At 38.4% G+C, this 8151-nt stretch overlaps 1 long non-coding RNA gene across 2 annotated transcripts in view; it reads right to left on the bottom strand.

Moving 5' to 3' along the window:
* The window catches only part of LOC104006513 (uncharacterized), a 53695-nt gene extending 50407 nt beyond the window's left edge, over positions 1–3288 (bottom strand). Inside the window, exon 1 of one of the 2 annotated variants that reach the window (XR_008548050.2) lies at positions 3106–3288. This is a non-coding gene — a long non-coding RNA (uncharacterized LOC104006513). The remainder of the gene's footprint in view (positions 1–3105) is intronic. The other variant, XR_680262.5, reaches the window with a different exon arrangement.
* Positions 3289–8151: the final 4863 nt, after the last annotated feature.

Consider the following 8151-nt stretch of genomic DNA (forward strand, 5'->3'; position numbering starts at 1 on the left):
TTTCCAACAAATCATTTGGCCTCATTTTCCACATGTCTCCTTTAAGTTTTAGCTGCATATATAGATAATTTCAACATAGTTATAATCATGTCATGAATCCAATTTTAAACCTGGGTTTCTTCTTTTTTTTTTTTTTTTGGCAGGATCTCACTCTATTGCCCAGGCTGCAGTGCAGTGGCACAATCATAACTCACTCATTAAAGCCTCAAATTCCTGAGCTCAAGCAATCTTTTAACCTCAGCCTTCTGAGTAGCTGAGACTACAGGCATGCAACACCAATGCCTGGCTAATTTTTCAAATTTCTTCATGGAGACAGAGTCTCTCAATGTTGCCCAGGCTGGCCTTGAACTCCTGGGCTCAAGAAATCCTCCCATCTCAGCCTCCCAAAGCACTGGGATTACAGATATGAATTACCACATCCAGCCAGAACCTGAGTTTCTTTAACTTATTATTATATCCTACCCATTTTCCCACATTTTCATATAGTCACTTTAAGAGATTTTTAGTGTGCTGGACCAATAGCGGACTCTGATAGGGGTAAGGACAGCCAGTTCTTTTCTACCCCTTTGGGAAGGGGTAGAAATAAAAAAATCCTCTTTTTTTTTTTCTCTTTGAGTAGTGAAAATAAATACTTCCTAAGCAAAAATGAAAACAAGAGATTCAAGGACTGCCCCCAGGGAATTCCTTTTGGTTCTTGGATGAGAACAGTCACAATTCAAAATATATTGACTGGCTTTAGCTATGTCTCCTCTGATTCCTCTCGAAGCTTAACTCTAAAACATAACATGTAATATTTGCAACCCATCTTAAAAGACAAGAATCCCAGTGCATAAACAACACGTATTTGCTGCACTTTTCACAGTGGATGATGGATATATTTATATCCATCTGCAACTCTTGATTACTCTGAGTCTACTCAGAGTTTTCCATAGATGTTCAGAACTGTGAAACTGGATCAAATCCAAATAGGTTTTCACATGAAGAGCCCATCTTAACAATATTTGATTTTTATCACCTTTCTTGTAATGAAAAACTAGGCTGACAGTGTTGGGTGTTCAATTGGGAGGTATGAATTAGTAAAGACAGGTTTTGGAAACTTTGCCATGCCAAGCTTTTTAATCAGAGTAGTGAACGTGCCCCTACAGTGAAAGCAGCCTGTCCCCTAGAATTATCTCTCTTCACGTAGTTAGAAGGAGCCTGTACGTACTTGACTGCACCCATGAAAACCCACAGCTTCACCTTTCCTTTCCAAGATTTGTGACATTTCTTAGATAAATTTGAGGACTGATGAAATGTAAGTAGAGGTTCTGGATTCCGCCTTTCTTTAACTGTTCCCTACCTTTTTAATTTTTTTTTCTTAATTTGAAGACCATGTATGTCTAATGAGACTTTCTTAAGATGTTATGAACCAAAAAATTTTGACCAATTCTTTTTCTTCTTATTATTCTTCATCATCATTATCATCATCATCATAGACTCTTATTCTAATTTTAAAGCTGTTTATATAAATGTCTCAATAAGTCACATTTTTCTACTATCACTACTTTCTCAGGGTTCAGGAATTAAAACATGGTTACAGCACATACAGTATTCCTTTTAATTAACTTCTGTTTCCCTTCACACTCAGTTTAAAATGAAATATTTTTTTAACTGGAATATATTTTGATAGGCTTAAATTAAAACTTTTTTTAATGCCCAGAGTCCAGCCCTAAAAGATCTGAGACCTTACTCAGATCTCAGAGGTTAAAATAACGAACAACTTACTGAACAGCTACTAGAGAACTCATTAGTTTCACTTTTCAGGCTGGGTGCCAAAGGTGGGCTGCTTCCATCTGTGGGACACACACACGCCTTATTGTAGACTGCAAAATGCACATATTTTAGCCAGTCACTTTCAGCATGTTCCAGGAAAGTAGATAGCTCCATTAGGTAATGTCAGAGAAGATAAATGTGTTTCAATTACTTGCCAAAATTGCTTAGTGAGCATCAGAGAGATGCATTCTGCTTTCCAAATTACTAAGCAGACTATGCAGAAGTACTGAAACATTCATTTTTCATTGCAGATTCTTGACCAGAAGCCAAGGACAGCTGTCTTCCTCTAACACCCTAAGGTGATGCCCACAGGAACTCTCTCCTTTCAGGGTTCAACCCACTAAAAGGTGTGAAAGGATGTGCATTTAGCAGCCCTGACATCTACGATTTGACTGAAGGATTTTAAGCACAGAAACCCATGGATCCCGGAAGGGCCATGATCTACCTTTAGATGCATTGTCTCAGTAATAGCAATGTGTCTGGGTTTCTCCGCATAAATATACTGAAATAAACAATCACAGTCTGTATATTATTTGTATGTATAAATATATAAATGTATGAATAGGTATTATGCATCTTTCTGGAAAGTAGGACCTGAATCTAAGTCATGATATAATTAAAATGTGGCATTTCGCTCGATGTATACAAGTGGTACAGTGAAAACATCAACCATTTCTGAAAAACTGTTTTTGAAAATCAACTTCTAGGACTATCTGCATCAGAATTATCTGACTTTCAAAAACTGCAGATTTCTGTGTTTCCCTGCAGTTAGTGTCTTGGAACTTGCTTTTTAACAAACACTCTAGGAAATGGCCTCTTTCTTAAACATCTTTTATCCAAGGAGGACTCCCTGAAAGTCCCCCTGAGAGGGACTAAGTTCTTTTTTCCCCCTTGGTAGAAGGAAAGAATTAAGCATTCACATTGCTGATTTGGTTTAGACAAAACTACCCATTAAAATAAGGAGCAGTTAGTAGCATTATTATGATGTCTGTCGAGTAAGTCATCTTTTCTCATTCTGGCTTTTCCTCCATTTTTCTCCATTATGCTGCAGCTGTGGGCCCTCAGTTATTCTCACTGATCTTTATCTAGCTCACTAAATGGCAGAGACTAGCCACCATGGCCACTCCATTTAGGGCATGCCTAAGTTATCAAATGACCATTGCTTTTTAGTAACTCATACTCGGTGACTAGAATCCTAGCTAGATTTTTCCTTCTGACCACTAGGCTGCTTGGGTTGCTATAACAAAATACCACAGACTGGATGACTTAAACAACAGAAATTTATTTACTTACAGCTCTGGAGACTGGAAGTTCAAGATTAAGGTGCCAGTCGATTTGATTTATGGCGAGGGCTCTTTTCCTGGCTTGCAGAGAGCTGCCTTCTCATTGCGTGCTCCTGTAACCTCTCCTTACTTAGTCTGTGTGCTTGCAGAGAGACCTGATGTGTCTTCCTCTTCTTATAAGGGCTCCAACCTTATTGGGTTAGGGCCCCACCTTTATGACCTCATTTAACCTTTATTGCCTCTTAAAGGACCTATGCAAATCCAATCACATTGGGAGTTAGGGTTTCAACATGTGAATCTGCGGGGGACAGAAGTCATTCCATAGCAGTCCCTTAACTGGGGAATGAATAAATAAATTCTGGTGCATCCCTACAATGACATAATAATCAGCAGTAAAAAAGGGAGCAACTGTTAAAACACAAAAGAACATGGATAGATTTCAAATATGTTATGCTACGTGAAAAAAACCAGATTAAAAGGGCTACATATTGTATGAGCCTATTTATATGACATTGCCTGAAAAAGGTAACCCTAGGGGAACAGAAAACAGATCAGTTGTTGCTAGGGATTGGGGAAGGGTTTAACCAGAAGGGATATGGATAATACCTGATATTATCCTGATATAAGTAAAAATGTTTTGATGTGATGAAAACTGCTCCATATCTTGACTGTGGTGGTGGTTACATGACTACACATGTTTGTCAACACTTGCAAGACTGTACACTAAAAGGGTAAAATTTACTATACCTAAATTATATTTCATATTTAAAATAGGAAAGAACCCACCTGTTCTGTGTCCTATATTCTATTGGCTAGTCATCACATTATAATGTCTGGTAATGATATAACCGTTCTTCCCTACCAAGGTTTTTTCTTTTCTTCTTTCTAAATTAAACAGAGCCTTCCAGGAAAAGTTAATGTCTTAATAAAGTAGTGAATCTCAATGAAAGTTTGGGGAAAGATTTTTTCCATTGGTTTGGGATGTCCTTTGTATAATCCCACAAACCAATGTCACTTACTAAGTCTCCAAGCCCATGAACTAATAATATTGCTAAAAAGGGTAAAATAGAAATCTTTAGAAACAGAGCCCTGAGCTTTCTTCCTTTGAGCCAGCTTTTTAAAAGAATGGACAAAGACATCAAAGGGATCCACAGAGCATGAACCCAACCTTCTCTGTCCTATAGCAACACTTGCTCAGGGCAGGAGAGCTAGGTTTCCTTTCCTCTGCTGATGTCCTCCTCCAGGTCTCCTCTACTCTCTTCATTTTCCTGCCATCTCCCTGGTGTCCACACAGCAGCCAAATATCATTTCTACCATGTTTTGTCATTGACTAAAAGAAAAATGAGCAAAGCCCTTTGTTATAACAACATCAGAAATTTTTTAAAATCCCACCAAGCAAATGAAAGCCACAATCCGTATTAGAACCTGTCTCAGAGGAAACAAGTAGCACAGCATTGATAGGCTGTCAGTTAGAGGATGTGGGAAATGGGCAGGCAAATTTTCTAACACATTATTCCCTAGGGAGTTTCTCCATTTATTTGATAAGCTGTAAACTTTGCTTAAAATAGTTTTGCGGAATCTTGAAAACAAAAAGTTTTGCAGAGGTCAACTTGTCCAGGATGACAACAAACACAACTTTGCTTCAAAATAAAATCATCCACCCTTTTTTCACCTGTTAGATTTCTCTCCCCACAGTATGCAAATAGTCAGCTTCGCACACTGTGGAATGATGGGTGGGAGTCTGTTACCCAAACAGTTTCCAAGCTGGGGAATTCATTTGAAAATTAGATGGGGCTGGAAGAGGGGATGTGCATATGGGCACAGTTGTTGGAGGAACTGTGGACCTCTGTTCTGCCCCAAGAACCCAAGCCTCAAGACTTTACTGTGAGTCTGAGGACTCCGTGTGTTGGGGCTGGCCTGCACTGGAAGAAAGCTAGGCTATTATTAAGAATAGCTCTGCAAGATAGTTGGGATTCAGACTTGTCTGTCCACGCTTGCTGCTCAATCTCTGCAGCTGCAGAAAGCAGCTCTGCATTGTCTTTGTCAGATCCGGGCGCCCAATGAAACCCAGGAAACCATCCATTCCTCCCCACCCCTCTCAGCTAGTCACTCATGCCCTATTTTTAGGATTCCTTAGCAACTGAGCGGCCTGTTATTCCATAACTAATATTCTGCATTCCTGATCCCATTACTACGCTTACCACCCCACCAAATATATGCTGTATCATCATCTGCAAATTCTTTCAGGGACAGGAAAAGCACAATCATCAGGAGCTGTTCTTTGCCTCATCACTCCTGGATGCAGGAAATTCTTCCTAGCTCACCCTAAACTCCTTCTGATGAAGTCGAATCCTATTACTATCTCTCCATCTTTACTAGAGATGAGAATAGCCAAGCAACATTCTTTTTATAAAAAGCTTTCACTTTATTTATTAAAAACAAGAAGGGTGAGCTGAGTGTGATAGCTCACACCTGTAATCCCAGCACTTTGGGAGGCTGAGGCAGGAGGATTGCTGGAGCCAAGGAGTTCAAGACCAGCCTGGGCAACATAGCCAGACTGCCCCTCTCAAAAATAAATAAATAAAAATTAAAATTAATTATCTGTATTTGAAAAAGCCAGAGGACAAGAGAGCTGCATCTTTCCCACAATGGCCCCAGTATGGAAAGTAGGGGGAGAATTTATATTCTGAGTCCCTTGGCCTAAGGAATTCTGCCATTTTCATTGTAAACCACAGAAGCATTTGTGCTACTGTTGTAAGATGTTGTAACATAAGGAGGTGGGGGAAAATACTCTGCTTTTTTCAACTCTGGATCATTTTTAATTATTCAGTCTTGGCAGGTCTACTTCTCACCATTATTCCTCTTACTAACAGCTTGTTTCTAGTCTTAGCTTGGTGGGAATGTTTGACTGTGTGATATATTTTGGGAAAATCAGCTAGAGTCATTGAATGTACAAATGAAGAAGCTCATTTTATAGATATATAAATTAATTTAACTTAGTGCTATCCTTTAAAAAACTAGTCTATTTTCCACAAGAAAATCCAAGTTTAAATGTATCATATTTATTACAAACGCTCTTTTCTGACAAAAAGGATACTATTTTTCTTTTACCATGAGAACTTGATCATAGCCAATGATGCTACAATGAGCTTTCAACAAACACCAACGTATTTTCAAGTTGGAGCAGTATGGGTTCTAGAATCACTGACATAACTTTGCTTCTGTTTTCCTATGGCAGCTGATATGCTCCACTGAAGAATTTGTCTTTGGTAGAGCATGAAGCAGAGCATTCTTTTGGGACAGGCCCTTCATTTTCTTGCCAACTATTTGCAGCTTTGGCTGTTCAGTGCAGAGCTCATATCACTCTGGTATTAAATGGAATGATGTAAGTAATTTGCATTACTATGAGCTCTAAACTCTTGGGCCCATGGGTTCTAAACTCTTTTGATATACATTAGAATATATCTTGTCTTAACATTAACTTCAGCCAAATAAACCAAAAAAGAAAATAAAGAAAGTTATCATGGGATTCTGGGAAGGTTAGACACACTGGTTGGCTCAAAGAATCTCCTTCCTTTTACCTAGAATATTACATATGTCCTAACAACCCAGTGAAGTAGGTCACTATTATGACTACTGCCCCTGAAGTTAAGGTATGTACAGATTTCACACTGCACTCTACAATTTTGCCATAAGAATCTGTCTTTTAGACATTGTCATCTGCTCTTGAGAAATACTATGGGTAAATGTATTCCAATAGTTTCATCTACATTAATATACTTTTTCAAAAAAAGTGTATTTTAATTCTCATCTAAACCTACCAAATGATGTAAATAATTTTCATTGTTGTCTAAGATAAGCCAAAAGGACCACTTTTGCCTCAGCCATCTATGTGTTTGAACAAAAGTACAATTTTGGTAGAATTATTTAGACGATTTGCCTCAATTTTCAGAATCATTTTGACCCTTCTGATGTTTTGGTAGTTTTAGCCATATGCTACACTGGATGACTTGCACTGTGGGGACCAAGTGGTTCTCTGGGGACCTTAAGGACCCAGAGGTCTTTGTTCCTCTAAAGGCAAAGAAAAAGCTTTCAGCTAAGGAGCTAGAGGCAGAACGGAAAGACTAAACCACTCCAATGCTGCTGTCCTTGCAGCTGCTCTCCCTTCTTCAAGCTTTTCAGCCCAGAACAAGAATCCATCCAAGGTCTGGTTAGATGTCTTTGTTTCAGGAAGCACAGAGAGGCTGATTAATGGAAACAAATATACAGTTTGATAGAGGAAATAGATCTGGTATTTGATAGATCAGTAGGGTGACTATAGTTAACAATAATCTATTGTACATTTCAAAATAGCTAGAGGAGAATAATTTGAATGTTTCTAGCATAAAGAAAAGACAAATATTTAAGGTGAGGACATTCCAGTTACACTGATTTGATCTTTTGAAATTACATAAATGTATTAAATTATCACATGTACCCCAAGATATGTACATTTATTATATACCAATTTTTTAAAGGAAAAAGAAAAGGAAAAAAACACAGAGAAAGAGAAATTCCAGGCTCTCTATGGATGCTTCTCCTAAATTCCCAGCATCAGAATTTGATGTTTCTAAGTAATGTAGCCCTTGTCTCTTCTCCCCTCCCCTGGTCCTTTCTGCCTCTGGCCAGCAGGAGCAAATGATGGGCATCACATGTCTCCAACCACAGCCTTTTGTTTTCTTACAAAAGGCAGATCCAATGTCCTCTTTGTTTAGCACCTGAAACAAAGCACCTGAAAAGCAGGTCCATAATTGAGATTTGGGGCACTGGACCCAGAAACAATACATCAGGGTAGTTCCTTATGGTGGAATTTTGCTAAAAGGTTCTGTTTCATCTTTATATAAGTACTGTAGACTAATTTGTGAGATAATATTTTGGCCGTAAGCACATTTTCTGCAAGTAAATAAGAAATCAGGTATTACACAAGTGACTTTGAAGCTACTGCTCTGTGTTCTCTTTGCTATCAGTTTTAATAACTGTTTTTGACACCATGTTTTGAAAAGAGCTTTGTTTTTCT

Source organism: Pan troglodytes, chromosome 4 (assembly GCF_028858775.2).
Source record: "Pan troglodytes isolate AG18354 chromosome 4, NHGRI_mPanTro3-v2.0_pri, whole genome shotgun sequence".
Classification (NCBI taxonomy): domain Eukaryota; kingdom Metazoa; phylum Chordata; class Mammalia; order Primates; family Hominidae; genus Pan; species Pan troglodytes.